The sequence below is a fragment of the Aythya marila genome (genome assembly GCF_965140915.1).
Source record: "Aythya marila genome assembly, chromosome: 1".
NCBI classification, from domain to species: Eukaryota; Metazoa; Chordata; class Aves; order Anseriformes; family Anatidae; genus Aythya; species Aythya marila.
In genome coordinates, this window is record NC_139042.1 from 21,169,126 (window position 1) to 21,190,031 (window position 20,906).

At 39.7% G+C, this 20,906-nt stretch overlaps 1 protein-coding gene across 2 annotated transcripts in view; it reads left to right on the top strand.

The window, feature by feature from the left end:
- WASF3 (WASP family member 3) overlaps nucleotides 1-20,906 on the top strand; it is a 64,712-nt gene that overhangs the window by 15,402 nt on the left and 28,404 nt on the right. For both annotated transcript variants that reach the window (XM_082752478.1, XM_082752477.1), the window contains exon 3: nucleotides 4,363-4,455. The gene's annotated coding sequence lies outside the window, so the exon portion shown is untranslated. The remainder of the gene's footprint in view (nucleotides 1-4,362; nucleotides 4,456-20,906) is intronic.

Consider the following 20,906-nt stretch of genomic DNA (forward strand, 5'->3'; position numbering starts at 1 on the left):
ACTGGGAAATGACTCTTGTCGCTGATTATTGCAGTTTACTTCTCACTGTAAAGGCCTTGTGTATAAAAGATGTGTGTACAGTGATTTTTATAGATATCTGTAGATATATCTGTAGATACCTAAAGCCATGATAAATGGTTAGAACTAAACTGCAGTGATACATATATCTCGTGCATACCAAAGTATGTACATATGAGAGAAGACTGTCGATAAGAGATGATAAATCAGTTTACAAATAGGTTTCTTATCTCAGCCAGGTGTTCAAATAAAGGATGTGGCCTCTGAGAACAGCATCAGAGTGAAGGGGAAATATTTCCATGATCCCAGGTCTGTGCCACAAAGCATCTTTTCTGCTAGGGTGAGGGGTGTGCCTCCTGTTCTCCGACCATTGTTGAACTAGAGTGCTCTTCTATTTCTTATACACTTCCCCACTACAGGGAATTAACTATGGAGTGATGTGAGTGGTTACTTTCAGCTAAATCCAGAAGTGCAAATGTCTTGTTCCTGCATGGGGCGTGCCAGGGAGAGCAGCCCCTTTCCTGGTCCAGCCCGTGACCATTTGCGTAGCTCTGGTTCCACGGCATGAAGCTGGCTGTGTCCTGTGGCAGCACTACGATACCAATAAGGGCAGTCTCACTGCTGCCTCCTTCCCTGTTGTGCTGCTTCATAGATCTAATGTTTTTCCTTTAAAAAAAAAAAAAAATCACATCAGTTCTGTTTGCCTTTTTTCTTTGGCATTCTGAAGCCTTCCAAACTTCACTTATCCCCTTTGCCACATCCACTGCTCTTTCTTAGTGGAGCATTTAACTTGAAGGCTCGTATCTCCATCTTTCTCACCTAGCCTTGGGCTAATCTCTTTTATGATCCCACAGGTTTTCTTTCTCTCTAGGGTGCTTAAATATACATAGCACCTGCCTGGATGTTCATGCTTTGCAGTACTGCTAACTGCAAGAAATGAGCTTGCTCCAGAAAGCAGAATTTAATGGGTTGTTTTATTTTAAGAAGCATGTTCTTAAGTCTTAACTGACAGAACTATGCTATATAAAGCCCCTGTTGGGTGGGCAGGCAACAACTAAAAACACGGAGCCTCTGTCCTCTGGGGAAGGTCCATTAGAAGCAGCAGTGTTACTGAAGTGGATCTCCAGTTTGATATAAAGCCAGCAGCGCTCTTGAACAGAGTACTAGGGGGCATCTCAGGGCACTGGGGCTGGAGCTAGGAGGGAGCTCCTGCCCTTTCTGTGAAGGTACATCCTGCACGTCTCTGAAGAAGAGTGCTGGCTGTGCTGAGAGAAGGAGCAGGCTAATAAGATGGAAGAGTGCCATGAGGTTAGGATTGTTCCTGATGAAGGTCTAGAGACTGTAAATGCTGCCAGAAAGCACTTTTAGGTGTTTGACATCATCTTGACATCCCAGTTGACTTTTTTTTTCTCCTTCTCAGAGATATTAGGCATATTTCTTTGTTGGTGTTTGGGGAATCTTTTCAGATCGAAGATGAGAGAGTGCAAGAGTTGCAACTGGCTGTTGGCGTTTGGTACTGGTCTAGCAAGAGACCTAGAAGGCAGTCGTATTTGTGGATTCTCTTTGGACTTGGCTTTGTTTGCAGCAGAGGATCGGTGCTGACCGCTAAGGAAGAGCGCTGTCTTGGGCAAGCTCTCGTCACTGATGTGCCAAGGAGGTGAGATCTGGGGACTGCTCAGTGCTAGGATGCTCCTGACCCGCTCAGGATGTCTGACAAACCAGTGCTGATACTGGCTGTCCTCTGTAGGTGGTGCAGTCTCTGAAAATCAAGTGTTTAAAGGCAGATAAATTCCACCAGGTGTTTAAGATTTTGTTAGCTTCTTGTTCAGACAGATCTCCTCTGTCAAGTATGGTCAGGCAGTGAAGATTTTTTCACCATAATTCAGTGATTGACAAGGGATGAAAGAGACACTAGTTATTCCAGAACAGGCTGAATGTTTTAGTTTGGTTGCCTGCTTTAAAGACAAGCTTCAAGAGCCTAAACTCATTTGGAAAGAATTTGTCACAGCATCCAGTGCTCCCACTGCCACCAAGGCATTTCTCAGAAAGATACAGAGAACAAAGTTGTCCGTGGAGAGCTCAGAGGGCAGATCACTCTCCGCAGTCCAAGGACAGCGTATTTCTCAACTGAGTGCATCTCTGGATGTCTTCGGAGGTTTGGAGTTCAGACTAAACAACAGCAGGTGAATCATAAGTTGAAGACCACTCGGCAGACACTGCTGTGTCTTCCTTTGTGCTGCACCTCTGATATGCCTGAGTTTGAGACTGGGATCTTTAGACCTAGTCAAAACATATGACACTTTCTAGCTATCTTTATCGATCTCAAGCAAACCGCTGAGGATGGACCACCAGGAAACCCCCTGCTTTGAAGTAATGACTTTTAATAGATCTTTTGCAGGAAAGAAAACAAAAGCAAACAAAAAATCCCATAGTGGAAGTACTTCAGACCAAATGGGACCTACTCACTCATTGATGTATGGTTCTGCTCTTCAAAGGCCCCAGAAACTCTCTAGGTTTTCAAAATGACTGCTGTAGAGGTTCAGTAGTTCGTAGGATTTTAGTTGCATGCTTTAAGATGGAATGCATGCAGGAAGCTACCAAGGCAAATCAGTACTGAAGATCTTAAATGCTTCCGTGGTGTGATAGGAAAGCAGCTGCTGTTTGAATTTAAACTCGAGCTTTGGATGTCTGTATATGAAACCATGTTTTAAAAACCTTCCCCCCCATCCTACAAAGCAGACTTGAACATAAAATCCTTGTTTTACCATTTTGATGATGACCCACTGTTTGGATACTTTTAATCCTCAATCTGTATAAAAGTTATGTCTTGCATTAAATCCTTTTTTTTTTTTCCCATGGATTTCAGAGGTAATCCCCTGTATGGCATATAGCTCGTTCTTTAAAGTGCTTACATACTAGGAATCCTGTTTAAAAAGTTTTAAAGCATTGGTTTTAAACAACATTCAGCTATCTACACATTTGTAATCAAAACTCAGCGTGTCGCACATTCTGTACCTCTAAAGTCTTACCCTGTTGAAATTATTCAGTACTTTCTGTAATTTAGTTAGTGACAATAAATCAAATGGGACACATTGGCAGGGGAGTCACCGATATACTACATAATAAGCATGTTTTTTTTTTTTTTTTAAATGCTTTTGTTGGGGTTTCTTTCTTCTTGAAGATTTTATGGGAAAGAAATAATCCATTCGTAAGGGAGTGTGTACATTCAGTTGTGCCAGTAGATGGACATTGCTGGGCTGTAAGGGTGTACTGAGATGTCTTTATCTCACATTGCGTGCACCTGCAATATATTTGTAGTCATAGTTGTGTCTTAAATATAGATGACAATGAGAAAGTCTTGTTCTTATAAAGTCTTCTCTTATTCCCCTCCTGTGTTCTCTGCCTTGTTCTGCGTTTTTAGTTTAATATTTTACCTTTTTAATAAATAAAAATCAGAAAAGTGCCCATTGAGCAAACAAAACTTACTGATATTGGCCATGTCTTGATTTAACTGTGCAAAGATTTATACCTACCCCTGAAATATATATATGTAAGGATAGTTAACCTCACTTCCCCATGAAAAATGAACAAAATTCCCATCATCACTGTTGATGTGGTGATTCTTGGCATCCTCCCCATGGGAGCTTCATGAGGACCAAAATCTTGGCCACCTGGCAGATGTTTGTAGCAAGTTAACAAGGGGGCAACGTTGTCTGGAATAGGTGTCCACTGCACCACCACTTTCTGGAACTGAAGTGGGGGCACCATTGTGTTAAAGCTCTGATATTTTGAGGATGAAGGAAGCTTAGGGAGGGTGGTGAATTATTCTCTTGGAGCTGGGGTCTGCAATACTTTTCCATGGAAACAATGCTTAATTTTTGTAACAGGGTCTCGTTATGTTTTTAGGTGGTTTGTTTTAGTGAGTATGTGTTTAGTAATATTTAATCTAGGGTGAAGTATCTCAGTGGGACTTAAGCCTGGTGTTTTTATTATGCTTGACTGTAGGCCATTATCTTCCATTCTCCTATGCCCGTAGTCTTTAAATGGGCACATCACGTTTTCTCTGTAGATACTTCCAGTTAAAAACAGAGGCATTGATTATAAACTAACACAAGCAATCTTTTGACCTTTAAAAAATATAATTAGGCTCTAGCATGGTGTTAGTGCTTAGCTCAAAATAGTTAAAAGCATGTGTAGAAACTCATGCATGGTTTTTAATATTTTAATGGATCAATGATCCTGTGTGTGTGTTTTTTTTTTTTTTAAATGCATATCTTTAGATTGTCATTCTGATATTGAAAAACGAAGTTAAAATTACTTTGATTTTGTCTTTCTCTTTTGCAGATAAAGCCACCTGAGTGCGCTACCAAGGTGCGGAACAGCTGTCTTTTCCAACGTATAAACAGAAAGGATATTCTCTACTTCCTTTTTTAAATGGTAAGTCGCTCAACTGAGCTCTTACTGAACATTGTCATGTACGAATCTGTTACACAAACTTTGGAACTGTGATAAGTCCTTAAGCTGAAGACCAATGAGGAAGTCTGGAAACTGTCCAGAAGGTTTTGAATCAAGATTGGAAAGGAAGCTTATTTCTCTCATGTCGAAAATATGCTGTATTAGGCCGAGAAACAAACGTCAAACACTGCTAGCCCAGGAGACTGGTATAATCTAAATGCTAATCTTATTGTGTAAAAAACAGAAATACGTTTGTGTTTGTGGATATTAATGAAATATCAGATTTAAAATTTGCATCTGCTAATTACTTTTGCCCTATATATTCTGTGCTTTGCTGATGTGTCATCATAGGGATTTAACCCAAAGTTATGATGAAGTTATGTTTGACTCCTTGCCTCAAAAAGCGTTAGCACATAATAAATTACTTAAATTTATTGATATTAAACTAGCTTTCTGTGGAAAAACCCTTCATCCTCCAACTATCTTGGCTGGGATGTACATATCCCACAGAGTTAGAGATGGGGAATACCTTTTGTGTTGGTGAGAGAGTATGGAAACAGCTGTGGAGCACTTTCTTCATTGTGTGATGCAAGATGATGCATGCTGATTGGCAGAAGTCCTACATTTAGCACCAAAGTTCAGGAATTTTTTTTTTTAGCATAAGTAAAGCTGATTTTTTTTCTTTTAAGGGACTGCAGCTCTGACCACTTCTGCAGTGGGAGGTAGAGAAACCTTTTAAGCAGGGGGATGATGTGGAAGGCAGGTTTAGTGCCCTTCTGCAGGGAAGGGGAGGTTAAAGATAGTATTAACTACTTTGTAGGAGAGAATGCTTTCCTCCAGTCCTGCACCAATTTGTGTGAGCACAGGTCTTCCCTGTAGTTAGTCCTTACACATGGGCACTCCAGTAGCTGTCTTTAAGGCCCCTGGTCTCTCCAGGATCTGGCCCGCAGACTCTCTAGTAGCTGATTTTACAGACTTCTACTGTGTATGGAATTAAAGATGACTGTCACATTAACTTTCAATATTTAGGATTTTTTTACTACTATAACCTTAAATTGTAACAAAATCCACTTCAGATGTATTTCATCCTTTGCTTGTTTTTATTCATGGGAGATTAGAGATGGTTGTTACAGGAATAAGAACCCAGTTTTAGGATTTTTTTTTTTTTCTATTTAAGTCATGTTTATTCATAAAACTTTATGAATTATTTTGAGATTTGCTGTTCATACTCAGTGTAGTATTACAAAATATCTCGTGCAGGTTAAGCATGATTTTCATGTGGAGTTTAAATGAAATGTATCCAGAGTTCAATAGTCTGGTGTTTAATATAGCTGAAGGGTATTTAAAGACAATGCTGAACACACTTGAAAATAATCAGCCTTTTAACAACAAATAAATGTGTTTTAGCAATTAAACATCACTTTGAAGGAGATGGTTTAAACAGAAAGGAACAGAAGAATACTAAAAGCTAATTATAGTAAACATAAATTCTAATTCTATGAACACTGATTGTTCATGCATCACAAATGTTCTAATAGAACATGCATTTGGCAACTCCTCCTGGTCAATAAATGACAGGCCTGTAGTCAAATTAATGACTGATTTCTAAACAAATGTGGTTATTTTCAGCTTCCAGGGATTTCCCTTTTAATTCATAATTTTTAAAGCGTCTTAATTGGCCTATTTTGCATATATAGTAAGGTGTTTTCATTTTAAATCAAGTCATTCTTATTGTCAATTGGATTGCAATTGTGCCTTGTCTCTTCTTGCTTCTCTGGATTTTCTAGTGTGCTTGGGTAATATAAACACCCCCAACAGTTGTCAAATTATTCAAAATGAAATACAACTGTTAAATGTTTGAAAAAGGTACCGATTCCTTAACATGCCATCCTATGTAAGTACTGCACACTTTTTTTAAACTTCCATTGTAATCCTACAATGCTACACTACAAAAGGGAGCCGCTTAAAGAGCATGTAGCCAGGAAGGAAATATAAAATGTAGGGCTTGGAAAAAGGATTGTGGTGCTTACCAGCCCCAAATGTCAGTTCAGTAGACCAGCTGAAGAACTCCTTTGTCATTGCATACAAGTAATTCTAAGAAATAAGTGTTTATAGTTAGTATGGCAAATACAAATGTTTTGTATTTAATTAAATTTTATGAAGCCAGATGTTAAAATTTTGCATATATTGCCATGTGGATAAGACTGTTCCAGTCTTTAGAAATGCTTTTATTGTGAGGCCACATTAGATTTTTTGCCAAGGTTAAACCAAATTTATTTGCGAAGACTTCTGCCTCTACTCGTGGACTTCTCAATCACATGACCTGTGTTCTTCATGGCTGGCAAATTATAGAATGATTTAGTAACTTGTGTTCTTGATTTAAAACAAGCTATTAAGCAAAGCTACCTCCAGATTTTCAGAAGACTACAGTTAGCATACTCCCAGAAGGATGAAGCTTTTCAGCACAGTGGAGAATGAGTGTGAGGTAGGTTGTGTAGAGGAGAGAAATAGGCTTCTGGGAAGTAGGAGGAGGGTTTTGGGCAAGGGCAACTCAGCCAGCAAAAAGCTGAAGGCCTCTAATAATGTAGCAGTGTATGGAGGGAGAGGTAGGACCATGTTTCCCAGATGGTGTCCTGTGGAGCAGGGAGGGGGAAAAAAAAGCTGTTTGAGAGAGGATCACGTATCCCAGAATCCTTGTATTCCAAGTGGTAAAGCCAAAATGAGGTGGAACTCTTTTTGGGTAGAAATGACCTAAAACATTAGAGAAGTCTGATCACAGATTCTATCTTAATTGAGAGGTGCATGCGTTGTCTGTGAGCTTTGCTGCTGATTTTGATTTTAAGAGACTCAGTAGTTGGGCTTAACTGTCGTCAAAATTGGGTTAGAGTTCTATTCAGTGCTCGCTTACTTGCTTTAGACTTGACTGATGCTTGGAGTTGAGGAGCTTTATATTTTTAAACTGCAGCCTGTCAAAATGGATTTGATGGTAGTACACGAGGAATAATTTGCTAAAGCTGGCATCTGCGCAGTGAGTAAGCCCGTACTTCTCAAGATAGTGGTTTGAACACATTCTGCGTTATGACTGTATGTGGGCAGTTCAACGCCACTTCTGTAGGGCAAATAAATGCAGTCACAGACCTCATCTTTGAACTTTCTGTGTGATTGGCATCATCGTAATTTCCCTTCTGAATTATACAGCCAGTGTTTAGGAATCTGCTTGAAGATGAGGTTTAAATCTTGGTTGTCTGTGCAGTGATTAACTAAATCAGTTTCTAAATTTAACTGATGCAGTTAAATTGCTTCTTCAACTGCGTGTAGATTAGTCTCTAGTGGCTCTTTTTTTTTTTTAACATACATGCAGCTTGTAGTTTCTGTAGATTGCATTGACTATTTAAAGAGCAGTTGAATAGCAATGTGAGTATTGATTGGTGCATTATGTAACTTGGTGGTGGGGGTGTGGAGGGTCCATGTGATCTTAAATGACTTAAATGACACTTTCTGAATCAAAAGGGTGTCAAAGCCTTTGTGCCTAGCTAGCATTAACCTACCAGCCCACAAAAACTGTGGTCTGCAATGCAGTTGCACAAGGTCTGCTCGGTTTGGTGTTATTCTCAAGCAGCCTTAGGCTGGCTGCTGGCAGTCATGACTCTGCCTCATGGTGCCTCATCAGAGAGGTGGCGAGAGGAGTACTCATCGTGCTCAGCAGCCAGCTGCTTAGGGCTATCATCAAGAAGTCCCTGCTTCTTGGGTTGTGGGGTCTCACCGGCTTAGTGGGATTTATACTAATTGCATTTTCCAAGAGAATATCGTACTCACCAGGCTAACAGTAACAGCAGCACTGGGATGGAAACGTCTTCTTAGCTTTTGAGGCTGTGAGGTTGGGAATGCGTTGTTTGAAGGGAAGGAAGAGGACCTGACTCTGCTGTCTGATGAGGGGCGTCCTCGCATCTGACTTTTGCTCCTAGAACTGTTCACGTGTCCTTCTTTTAAATAATATGTTTGGATAAAAATGTAGCCCTGGAGGGGAAAAAGAAAGTCTGCGTAGAGGTTTGAAATATGGTCAAGATGTTTTCAGATGAGAGCTTACGTTGGGGGAAGTGAGCAATGATGCATGATGATGTTGGGAACTGATGATGATTATCTCTGACCTGGTGTACAAAAAAAAGATTGTTGTGTTGCATCATCTTAAGGATTTTTTTTGTTTTTAAAAGGCATGCGTTTCACTAAAGGGAAAATATCAGAACAAGTCTTGTGACAAGATTTATGTAGTGACCAAAGGTCACACAGGAGGAGAGCCTTTGAGTATCTTTGAATCCACTGGAGACCCTTTGTCTAGGTCAGCTGAGAAAAGGAAAGCTGGGATGTATCGTATGTGTGGAGGTTAAACATTCCCAAACTGAGATGAAAACTGTATAAAGCTTAGGCAGTAACATTTATATGTTCAACTCTATCTTTTTTCATAAGGCTTGGATTGCCAGTCAAGTGCTAATGATTTGTTCAATGAAAAATTAATGTAGTATGAAATCTTAATGTATGTTTAAAAGGATTTAATTATTTTGTTTCACTGCTTACGGTATTGAGTAATGAAGCCATACCTAATTTTCAGATGTTTTGAGATATGAAGGGTAGAACTAGTTAGGCACTACAATGAATGCATTTTTTTTAAAACTTTTTTTGTATGGGTGGATAGAGGCAATCTGTAGTGTAGCGCCCAAGCCTGAAATCTGTATCAGCTGATAAATATAAAACAATCAGAAACTTACTTTGGTGTTGCAATTTTAATGGAAACGATTAAGTATTTTAAGTGAGTAAAATGGAGTAATGAGCTATTGGAAAGGAAAAAATTTGAAAGGACAAGCTTGTAGTAAGCTGTAGAGTTCTACGTCTTGCTTTCTGTTACTTCAGGGTGTGGTTGTTAAAATAACACAATGTCACAGACATTACAACTGCAAAATTTCATTTTTGTTGTTTCACTTCAGTGTGTTTGGGTTCAAAATGTACTTACTGGTGTTAAGAATGGACATCTGGTTGTAGGAGACCTCTTTTCTTCAAAACATTTTCATGATAGATGAATATTAAAAGTGTTTTTGTCCAATATGCAAAATATGTTGAAGCAACTCATGGCAGCTTTAGGACTAAACATTGTGGTGTGGGAGTGGTGAAAAGTAATCAAAACTTTCTTGGAAACAGCCATTTAAGAGTAATTTCCATCTGCTTTTCACAAGAGCCTGCAGTGATTGTCGGGAATCTAGATAGTTGCTATTTCCTCTTTAACTTCAGGAATAAAATTAAAGCATGTTTTATCCATGCTTGTTGCAGTCATCTGCCTTTTCTTGTGAATAAAACAAGCTTGGAAGACTTTTTTACTGTGCAGCTTGTTAGGTTTTTACAGAACTACCCTTAAACTGTGTTCATCCGATCGCAGCTACACAGCATTTTCATGTAGCTGCCTCAGCTATGCGTTAGAATGGTTTAAAAAAATCCGTGTTAATGTTTATACTTTAAACAAACAATTTAACATTGCTCGTAGGAAGCATTAGTTCATACCTCTCCTGTTAGATCCCAGTGGCTCCAGCTCCTGTTGGACCAGATGGCAACTGCTGAAGGAGCAGTGAGATGTGGCACTGCCAAAAGCACGGAGCACAGAGCAGAGGCCAAGCTAGTAAACTCGGCTAGGTAGAGCCCAGGGGCTGTGGGGTACATGAAGGGCACAGCAGCCTTCCTTGCTGTGTTGGAAGCTGGAGTGGAGGGTATACAAAAGGCAACGGTCCTAGAAGTGAAGGAGAAGAGAGGCCTGTCAGTAGGGTTCCTGTTAAGGAGGAAAAAGTTGGGCTAGTGCCCTAAAATGTGGGCAAGGCGCCTTATTAGCCAGTAGTGCAAAAATGATTGGCTTTTCATCAGGTGTTTGCTGAATTTTGATAGATGGAAGTTCTCTCAAAGAATGAAATATGATGTAATCAGTTTAACATACATATACTATTTTAAGATCCTTGGTGGCTAAGTAATGGGACACAAGTTATATTAAGAAACGTTGCATTTGCTGTGACTTGGAGGAATTGAGGCTTTCTAGACTGGTATTTCAAAACATACAGTGAGTGGGCTCCATTTATTTATTTATTTAGTGGAATGGTTTGCTGTTGATTCAACCCCACACATTTGAATTTTTTTTTTTTTTTAATTTAAAAAAAGAAGGCCATCAGACTTGAGCAGGAGTGAAGGGCAACTGCTTTTCTCAAGATGTAATGCTGCCTTTCATCTGACTGGAGACATGCTGTTCCTGAAAAGAAGGCAGCAGTTTCTGCTGAGTTTCTACCCACCCTTCTCTTTCAGAGTACTGTCTGTTTATTAGGGGGGACAAAAACAACAAGAAAATGAATCTTTTAAATTAATTTGTTCTTAAATTTTTACAGATACATGCTTTTTTTTTTTTTTTTTTTCTTGCAAATAAACAGTTGAAACCAATATATACCACATTAACGTTTACCAAAAGCACCTTTCTATGAAAAAGATGGAAGTGATGCAGGTCTGAATTTCTCATTTGGCTAACAAAAGACATAGCATTTGTAATGCATGCAGGAGAAATGTCCCATCCAAATACAGTCCTTACAACATGACAGATGTCTCTGTGACTCTGAAGAATAAGTGTATACAAAATGCCTATTTTCATATGTCTGATAAGATTTTATTGGCCTCAGAGTTTACTGGGACTCTTAGGTGATTTTGGTAAGCAGGGGGTGACAGAAAATTGCAACAACTCTGAGCTCTTTATTATAGTTCTGTTTTCCTACCAGTAAGGTGGACCACACTTGAATCCTCTTTCTATGACAATATGAAGAGTTACTTTCTTGTGGAAAGCAGTTACTAATCTCCCAGACCAATACATCTTGCAGGTCTAGTTACAATATTTTAAGTAATCCCATTCATTTAGCTTTCTATTCACCTGTGCAGCTAAATGTAACTGATCTTTTGAGTGTCTCCCTTCTGTTTCAGTATGAAATGAGGTTAACTTGATTCACTGTTGTTTTCCCCTTCATTCTGAAGCAGATTGAGTGCTCTCACTGTCACTTACGTGTCTCAGCCATAAGGACAGTAACTCCATAAACTGCTTTGACTTCTTTCCCCCGGATTATGTTTCTGCTCACATGTGACTGATTCCAGCCCTGAAAGCAGCTCAGCCAGGAGCAGCAGCTTCAGTGGGAGAAATGTTGAAATGGAATGGGAAGAGGAATCCGTTTAATTAAAGCAAGGAGTGGTTGGCTTACAGCTGTCTTAAAAAGCACAGCTGTAAGTGGAGTGGGTCCTAAGGCAATAGCTGGATTTTGCTTCTGAGAAGGAAACACAACTCATCTTGTGGTTAAAGCTGCAATGCTAAGGATTGGTGTGATCTAGGTCCAATTTACAATCCTTACACAGGCTTTGTGTGCTTCTGAGCATCATCAAATAGCTTTGTCTCCCAGCTGTGTAGCTGAGACGCTGTCTGCCTGTGTCAAATTTGGAGAGAAAGTTTAATGTCTAGGTGTACAGATTGTGTAGTAACAGGGGTACCATGTAACCTTACTGTAACAGGCTTTCTGAAGCTATTTTTTAGGCAGTCCATTTCTTTTTCTTTGCTGTGTTTTAGTTGGCCTTATTTCCACGGCTTTGGTGTGTGGCTTGCTGCTGGCAAGATGAGTGAGGTGAGGTCCTTCCCCCAATGTTTGGTGGCCGAATAAGTTGTAGGAAAAGAGAGGGTAGATAAAGCCATGAATTTTGCTTAGCATGGAATGCCTTTATTCCTTTCTTTCCCGTGGAACCTTTATTCACAAAAATTGGAGGGAGACATATTTCAAAGTTATTGTGTGGCAGGTTTTCAGCCTTCAGATGATGGGATTTTATCATTTCAACCAGTATTTTCCCTTCCTATTTATCTTGTCCCCAGAAAAGCAAAAACAAATGAAAGTTCTTTTTTGACCTTTATGTAGTGAATAGACTTTTAGGGTGCATTACTCTATCCCCTTAGTTTGGATCATGTTGGAGATCTGGGGACTCCAAGTGTGTAACACTGCAAGTTGAATTTACATTTCAGAAAGAAGCTTTGACTCTAGTGAGAGAACATTGGGACAGCATTTCCCCTTCTGCAGTCACTTGGGAGAGGAGAAGGGAGCAGAGACCCAACCTGTATGCTGTTTCAGAAAAAGAAGGAGGTGAGGAAAAGCAGTCATTGCATTGTTAGCAAGGTCAGATACCCATCTCTGGGAGAGGTGTACTCCTGAAGGAGCTTGCGAACTGCCACAAATCCAGGACAGGATCAAACGGTGAATATGGAGAGACACACACCCATTATTATCTGAGCTCAGAAGTCGGGGGTTGGAAACAACCACAGACTGTGAGCTTTTAGTCAAAAGGAAAGTTCTTTTAGTAAGTATAAACTTCTTAATCACACCTCTCAAATTTTAATAATTTTAGCACCATAGTCTGGTATTTGTTGATGCAGCTGTGGAGTGTATCAATTATTCTTGGTGAGTCTCAAACTGTAAGGTTCTCTCTAGGACATGAGAATCTAATGGGCCGTGGTACTTTGAGAGCTAGTTGGGAACAGTTAGAGGGCTGTCAGTCAGTACGATGCTTCCACATGCTCGGTGTTAGGCGCTGAAATTTCGTAGACTCATAAAATCCGAAGTTTGCATCTTCAAAACTGTGAGGGGTGGGAGGATGTGGGTGTGATAATGACAAACAAAGAAGATTGTACCCATGTATTTAAAATAAGTTCCACAAAATATATTTGAATGCACCCATTTGAAACCCAAAAATGACTTAAAAAAAATCTATTAGTGTTATTGGTCATCCCTATCCCCAGTAACTAACTGGAAAAAGTCACTTAAGCTTCTTCTAAGTGATAGGTTATATATGCCAAGACTTTTTTATTCCTTGAAGCTGGTTTCTGGGGCACTTCTACCCTACCAGCACCATGGAGATGTGTTGATCCACTGCCAGATTTCACGGAACACAGCTTTTCAGCCTTCCCAGCCTTGAAAAGGCATTCTTGCAGAAGGCTAACTGCTGTATTTGGTCTGAGACTCATGATGGTTTTATAGTAGCTTATTTGTCTCACAATGGGAGTTACTGTATGCGTAGTGAGGAAATCTCTTAAGTGCTGCAAATCAGATTTTGTAAGCCAGTATTGCTGTATTGAAACGCGTTACTTTTTCTATTTTCTAATGCCTGATGTTCATTTTAGGCTTTATTTAAAAATCAAACAAACAAAAAAACAACCAAACAGCAACAATAAAAAAAAGACAAAGATTATAGATTGAATTATTAGGAAGCTAAAGCAGAGCAGAATGTTGACGTACATATTTTGGATGCTAGTAAAAGGGTAAATGTGTGACAAAAGAAGCAGAGACACCAAGGGGAAGTAATGTTTTATATCTGGGGAGATGCAGCTGCTTTTGATCTTTGTATATTAATGTGCTTCATGTAGTAGTTAAGTCGATGTATCACATAATTCGTTTTTTTTGTGCTACACTGCAGATTTTTCTCTTAGTATACTGTTCCTGGTGGAAGATGTGAATTGGTATCTGTCCAGGTAACTCAATGTTTGAAAAATGTCTTCAGTAGTGATGAGGCAGGAAAGGGGTATGATCCCTTCTGATCTCTGCTGGACCCCGCCTGTTATTTGATTATAATTCAGTTATTGATGTATATGATTTTGTGTGGTTCTCATAACTGTGTGCTGTGCCATCTGTATGCATTATTATTTTAATTTATGAACTGGAAAATTACGAGTTGCTATTTTCTTGTTTCAAAGATGAATGGTTTTTGTGGTTAGCTCGAAGATGGTAACCACGTGGAAAGCACAGAAGAAGGTTACCTCAGAGAGGAATTGCATCGTGAGTGCTCGAGTTACCAAACTGGCAGATAACAAGTAGGAGAGATGTGAAGTGTACCCCTTCTCCGGGCAAACCTCTACTCAGAGCTCAGCCCTCCTTAGGCATGGAAGCAAAATAACCATGCAGAGCACCTGGCTGCATTAATGCTGGAGCTTAGTTAAGACTGCTTTGTGTTTCATGGGTTGTGTGCTTGTTTTCCCCACGGTCTTTTGATGTACTTCTGACACTCATGGCATCTTTCTTGACTTACACACCAGACCTCGATCACCCAAGGCTTTGTGATGTGCTGCAGTCCATCTTCTGGTGACTGCCGTGCTGTGTGGGAACAGATGGCGTACTTGGCTCGGGATGGAAATAGTTGGGAGTTTTTACGTAGCTTCACTTAGACTCAGCTGTTAATAACAGGATATAATCACATAATATTTTCCCATTTTTCTCCCTTAAAATGAACCCAAAATAAACTTTTTTTTTTTCCCCACGTAGACTTATCAGAGATTTGGAAGGGGCACTTACGTAGGGAAAGAGGAATATTGGTAGTAGTGCCCTAATTGGGAGAATTAGGGAAATCCCAGAGTTCAGTGCTGGAAACCCTTGATGGGAGTGGGTGGGAAGCTCTGCCTTGAGGAATTTTAGGCTTGCTGGTTTATGTTATGTTAACATAAATCTTCATGGGTTGTCTTATGCTGCGGACATGCCAGGAAGTTCATGCTGCTGTCTCAAAGGCCTTGGCTGTTCAGGTGGGCCCTGCGGTTGCTTGACTGCGAGGATTTTTAGGCATTGTGATGTACGGTGGTGGCCTGAATGCTGTTAGAGATGTTTCCCAGCGGGAAAGTCTGTCCTGCCTGGTGAGATCTGGGACAATGGGAGGCACACTAGGAGCTGAGGGGAAGATTAATGCTGAATTGTCAGGGTACAAAATGGGTTTTCTTTCCAGTTTGACCTATGTTATTGCACTCTTCCATCATCCCAGAGTGTCATGTGTATAATAAACATATATCTGTGTACATATACGTACATATATCAAAAATATATGTGCACACTGTATATATACAACAAATAAATGCGTATGTATACATATATGTTAGATTTTTGGTCTTTTTTGAGAAATAGCTATGAGAACTTAGCACTTCCCCATGATATTTTAGAATAACTGCAGAGGGAAAAGTTTGAGAACAACATACTTTTTTTTTTCTGAAAAATGCTGTTCTGAAAGGATTCCAATGGTAAATAAATATTGGATTATAAAGGAAATAGGGAACACTGTATTGCTGTGAAATGGGTGTTATTGGACATGGAGGTGATCCTTCATCGCTTTTGTACTTTCCCCTGCAATTTAGGGTTAATTGGAGTCCTGAGAAGCAAATTACTGAATTCGCTTCTGGTTTAGCTTAAGGTGATTTGAGGATTTGGACTCCGTGTTCTCACTGCGGGCTGGATCCCGAAGGTCTTAATGTTATGCGTTTGTCACATGGGCTGTGACCCAGACAGGTATTTCAAGCACTTCAAATCCAGTAAGGCTCTGTTAAATGGGATCAGGGTAAGTCAGCAAGGCCTATCTGCAATTTACATTTTCTTTAATCAAGGAATTAGCTTCTGATAACAGGTAGTGGTTGTGAAGGAGGAAGGTTGGTACAAGTGTGTTCTAAACAGGCTCCAGGAGCGATTTCTGCATTTTTGTAGTTTAATTGTGAAGAAAAGGCATGTTTAGCAGTGCAGTTTGTTAGTATTCTCTTAGAGAAGTTGTTCCAGCATCCAACTGCCTAAAGTAGCCTGCAATACCTTACAGTAATGATGCTGATGTCCTCATATTACCAAACTATTACATTTTTGTAATACGCAAAAAAGGTGACTTTCCATAATTCAAAATAAACTGTTAGAAGACTATGTATTGAAATGCTTGCCTGAACTCTGGTTTGGTTGCCTAAGATATAAAAGATACAAGACATAATTGGTTGCCTGAGATATAAATGGTCATTATTCAGGAGACCTTATTGAAAGAATTGCAGTTAGTTACAGAATTGCAATTACTATAAACTCCTGGTAGTTTATAGTAAATTGGAAAGTGGTAAGCCGCTCTGCCTTTTTTTTTTTTTTTTAATCATCAGATGGATGAAGAGGGAATCTGTGTTTTTAATGATGCTTTTGGTCTGAAGTCCTGTCAGATCCTGAAATGAGCAGGTGGTGAACAAGACAAACCTCGTCTAGGTGGGAAGGAAATGTCCTGGTATGCTTGACTGTTAGCTGAATAGCATTATTTGTGAAATAATGATTTTCTTCTCGTTGGCGTTAGATTTTACTGCCTTGTAAAGAGAAGAGTAAAAGAAGCAGTGAAGAGAAGAGAAAAGAGTAGCAGTATATACTAGAAAAATTAACAGCTACCGTGTAGGTAGGAATCAGTGTTTTAAGTGTATTGCAGAGTGTTTGAGCCATGATTTCCTTTAAGGCTAGATTTATCTTAGCTATTTCACGGGAGTGCTGCTGCTGGGTGATATGACATGTGGATACTTTTCCGGATACCAGGGCTGCCGAGTTTCCCCATGGTGAGGGTGAACTCTGTGACTTTATCTACACAATTAACTCTGTACTCAAACTTGATGAGATCCGTAGAGATGACATCTGGAAAGAATTTTGACCTGGTATTGGATGTCGGTTCCTGACCTAATTAGCTTGGCTGTATAACTAGCTCTCCACTGCTTTGTGATTGTGCTACTTCTGACCTCATGCAGCTCTTACTCCTCACTGCATGTCATAAAGGTGAAAAGAAAATTAGATTTTACAAGATGCCGTTTTTCCAATCAGTGCTCTTTCAGTACTTGCACATTTTCATGTGTGTAATCATTGGGTTTTCAAAGTAGCAAGAGCTGAATAAATCTACCCGACGTATGGTTTGCATATGCTGAGATGATACAGAAGCTGGGGGGGAGGGAGGAGATTTTCAATCCAAGTCTTTGTTGTGCCCTAGGACAAAGCGTTTTTGCTTTCTTAACTCAGCGCTGAGTTCCTTCTCCTTGTTCTGGCTGAGTGCTTCTTTTCAAGAGATGGTATGTTTAAAGGCTTGCTTGAGAGGCACACTCTAGTGCATGCAATGAAGTATCTTTGTGTTTAGTTCTTTCACCTCTGCTTAAAAAATGAAGAGCTGCCACTATTTCTGAAGACGCACAAGGAAAATATTTTTGAGTTGCTGTACAAAACTATTGAATAAAATTTAAACAAGCTTCAACAAATGCACGCCGTGTATATTTTCAGTAAAGTCAAACAGAAATAAAGAAAAACAAATGGTGACTCAGTTCAGTTCTGTTTGTTTGAATAGGAGAAGGGATGATAAATTCTTGGAGTATGATACAGATTTCAAGAAAGGTCATATGAAAGAAAAATGTTTTCAGTGCAGCCTAAGTACTTGCTTTATTGAAACAAGTCCATTTTTAAGATAGCAAAACCCAAGCAAATGCTCTTGTGTGACTTGAAAAGCCATTTTTTCTTCTGCCCACTTGTAACATTTACACTGTAGTTGGTGTTAGCGTAGTAGTATTAAGTTGGAAGAGTAAAATTGATGGAGGCAGTAAGGTTTTCTTTTTTTTTTCATGTGTAAAGGAAGCTGAACAGATGTGCAGAACAGTATGGGATATTCCTTCTTCCCCAGCCCACCATCCCTCTCACCCCGAGCCATCTGGAGAGGACTGTGCAGGATGAGCAGCCATCACCCTAAGCACACCACCACCGTGTCAGCATCTTTTGTTGGTGCTTTACACTGGTCAGCGTGTATTCAGGGGAGAGCAACAATGTGAGTTGTTGTTAATTATCCACCCGGATATGGAAAGAAGATGAGAAATTTTTGTTTAGACTGAACAATGAAATACACTTCATGGTGGTCAGTCTGGATTTGCATTCATGCAGGCACAATTCAACCTTTTTTTTTTCCACTGTTCACTGTGCTACAGTGTTGCAGCAGGCCACCTTTTACCCTTAAACACAGTGACCAGTTAGTATCCTGTTCTATTTTTTTAACTATTTTCCAGCAACAAGTATATCAGTGGTGGATGCCTCCCATTTTACTTTGATTTCTTTAGTATCCTGTAGCCTTACTTAGTTTGAGAGAAAGCTTGATCAGTGTTTTGGCTTAATGAAACATTTTGGTTAGAGAAGGGACAGCTTAGGATCTTAGAAATGAGAGACTGGTCATGTGTGAAGGTGTCCTGGATCATCTGTTTCCTTATACAGGATGAGTAGAAAGGAATAGATGCAACTTGTAAAGGAGAGTGATTGAATTCAGTACAGCAAGCACTTGTAATTGTGCGATCTGTGAACCTTTACTGAATTTCAGGGGTGCAAATCTTTTCCTAAAGAGATATCTCAGTAAAAAGGAAGGTTACAAGGAAGACTGAATTATGTTAATGGATGAGAAATCTTACTTAAAAGTATAAGAATTTCAGTGGGACGTTGTTGTTTCTTCCATTGTTTCATGTTTCTTTTTATGGAAAATATTTTAAAGAATGTGAATCTGACATTTGTTTCAAGAAGGCTACTCAAAAATGAAATGTTTAAAGCCTGAAACTACTACTAATGTGGTATAATAAACTACTTCGAGTGAGAAGGTGAATCAGAAGTTGACTACCAAACAAATATCTCAGGTGGCTTTCGGAGGAAAGATAAAGATAGGGGTTGGGGGAAGGATAAAATTGTCTGGGGAATATTGTAAAATCTGTTGATTTGGATGATGAGAAAACTTTAGTACAGGAAAAAATGTTATTCCACGGATAATGCTCTAGTTAGACCTAAAAAGAAAAATAGTGCTGTTCTCCAGAAATGAAGATAAAAGCAGTAACCTCACTTACACTGCTGATTGTCTGTATGCTTGCTTCATTAGCAGAGCATGAAGTGTCTTTTATTTCTTCCTCTTATAATGGCAAAGCCACTTAATTGTATGAGATGAATGTGATCCTTTATTTTGGAGCAAAAGATGAAACATCACCATAATTTGTCTGTACTTCATATTGTCACAATTTTTATCTCCTTGGAAACTGCTGGGGAAAAATGATTTGGAGAAAAGTTAGTGTTAGGGTTGTGTCTCCGAAATGATTTATTTCTGTTGGGAAGGAAGAATGTAAAGCAGCAATGTCCCTCGGTCTTGTTCCTTGCGGCATGCTTCGTAGGTGGTGGACTGTAGACACAATCACGAAATCATGGAATATCCTGAGCTGGAAGGATATGATGATCCCACAAGGATCATCGAGTCCAACTCCTGTCTTCACAGAGGACCACCCAAAAGTCAAACCATGTGTCTGAGAGCGCTGTCCAAACATTCTTTGACCTCCAGCAGGCTCAGTACTGTGACCACTGCCCTGGGGAGCCTGTCCCAGTGCCCGAGCACCCTCTGGGTGCAGACCCTTTCCCTAACCCCCAGCCTGACCCTCCCCTGTCCCAGCTCCATGCCATTCCCTCAGGTCCTGTCGCTGTCCCCAGAGAGCAGAGCTCAGCGCCTGCCCCTCCGCTCCCCTCGTGAGGGAGCTGCAGGCCGCCATGAGGCCTCCCCTCAGCCTGCTCTGCTCGGGGCTGAGCAAACCAAGTACTTAAGTGGAAGTTGCTTGAGATCTTTGATGCTATTACATCTTGGGAGATAAATATCTTCTTGAACTGCAATCAACAGGTAATGCGAAGATGGGGTCTTAGAAAACTAAGAAAAGAAAAAATCACTGTCACACTTGAGAGAATATATGGCAGATTTCTAACTTGTTTTCAAAGTTGTTTTTAATAGTTTAAAACAACTTTTATGTTATAATCCTTAATTTAATAGAAAAAATAACTATTCAATTTCAGGTTAACCCATTCTCACAACTTTTCCTCTACATTAATGAATGTTGTCTTGTGTATGTTTGTTTAGAGTTAATGTTAGTGTAAAATCCAGGTAATTGCAAACTGAAATGTTCAGTGCTGTGGAGATCTATTTACATTTTTTTTTTCCCACTCCCAATGCTTTAATTAGAGGAAACTTCTGAATTAGTGTGTTTACCTTTTAATGACTGAGTAAACTTTGTGTTGCTGGCCCATGGTGTTAGCACAGGTAACTACTGACTCAACAATTTTGTTACGCTTTCCATAGGATTTTTGGGTATGCAGAGGGTTGCCTAGAGAAACACAGGCCCATAAAATAGGTTGTAAGTAAACAAAACCAAACTCTCTCCTTCTCTGTCCTTTCTCTTGTCGTTACTTAATATCTTTTTCCTTCATAATATCACTGAACCATACGATATGCTCTGAAGAGCTCAGTGCAGACAAAACCCCAGCCAAATTAAAAAAAAAAAAAAAAAATCAACAAAACAACACCCTCTAAGTTTATAAAACTTCAGAAATAGTTTACTGCAACAACTATTACAGTAAGAGCTCTGTTAGCATGGAGAAGGAGAGCAAAAACAGCGCTCTGGGTTCATTCATCTTCCTGCTTTCCCCCCTTCTCTCATTTAACATATGCAAAATATCAAGAGTTATAAACATGACCAGGAAAACGGACAGTACTACCAAATTGGGTGCAATGCACAGATGGAAATGTAGGGTTCTCGGTTGGGTGTC